The 985-nt window shown below is 49.4% G+C and overlaps 1 protein-coding gene across 1 annotated transcript in view; it reads right to left on the bottom strand.

The window, feature by feature from the left end:
• PBDC1 (polysaccharide biosynthesis domain containing 1) overlaps positions 1 to 985 on the bottom strand; it is a gene marked incomplete at its 5' end in the record, with an annotated part of 2,183 nt that overhangs the window by 645 nt on the left and 553 nt on the right. The window lies entirely within an intron of this gene.

The following is a 985-nucleotide window of genomic DNA, read 5'->3' as shown; positions in this document are numbered from 1 at the left end:
CCTCTGGACCGATGCCGCACCGGCTGCCTGCCCAGCGGCCCTCTCCTCCCTCCACCTTCTCCTTTTTCTGTTTTTCTGTCCCCATCTCCGTGGAGCAGGCAGCGGGCGATGCTCGGGCTGCGGGCGAGCTTGCCGTGCTCTCGGTCGGTCCCTGCGGCAGCCCCCCCTGCCACCTCGGAGGGTTCTTAATAACAAGGTTTGCCTAGCATGAAGTATTTAACACCCCCCCTTTAAAATGATTCCTTTTTTTTTTTTTATTCTAAGTCACCATAATAAATGTTTTGGATATAAAATTGACTTCCAGAGGAAAGCTGATGGGGGAGGGAACCTGTTTGCCTTGTACTTTTTCCACTATTGTTGCTGCTAGTTGTGTGCATCCTCTTGCTCAGCTCAACCCACAGACACTCGGTCCTTAGGGCTTCACTTTCTCTTCCCAGACACCACCCTACTCTTAATTTTATTTTTTCTCTTTTTTTTTTTTTTTTTGTTTTTGTTTTGTTTTTCTCTCCTCTGGCGATTGTGTGTTGGGTCCTTTTTTCGCGTGAGCAGATTGCTGGTTGACTTGTAAGGGTGTTTGCTGCATACAGTGTAAGCATTGTGACTGCAAATAAAACTTCAATGGTTTCTACTGAGCCGTGTCTGCCTGCCCCTCGCCTGCGCCCGAGCCCTCCCTGCACGCACCTGCCGGGGGGGTGTTTGCCAAAAGGAAATGGGTTAAAAAAAAAAAAACCATTTGATTTGGGGGGCTAGGTGGTACTCGCCAAAATCAAAGTGGATGCAGCCCTGCTTCCTTCACTTTTTAGCTCTGTCCTAGGGCATGACCCTTTCAACACCTGCAGCACAAAGAATTATTATTTTTTTTAAAAAAAACATTTATTTACAGTCTGCAAATGGGGTCTGAGCGGAAGGAGCAGGGAAGGCAGGTCTAGCCCCCCTCTCCCCTTGGCCGGGTAGGGGGTGAACTGGTCCCATCCTCACCCCGCCG

This window comes from Pterocles gutturalis, unplaced genomic scaffold (assembly GCF_000699245.1).
Source record: "Pterocles gutturalis isolate BGI_N339 unplaced genomic scaffold, ASM69924v1 scaffold5847, whole genome shotgun sequence".
Classification (NCBI taxonomy): domain Eukaryota; kingdom Metazoa; phylum Chordata; class Aves; order Pterocliformes; family Pteroclidae; genus Pterocles; species Pterocles gutturalis.
Note: the sequence above shows the minus strand (reverse complement) of the source record. Positions and strands in the feature narration are given on the sequence as shown.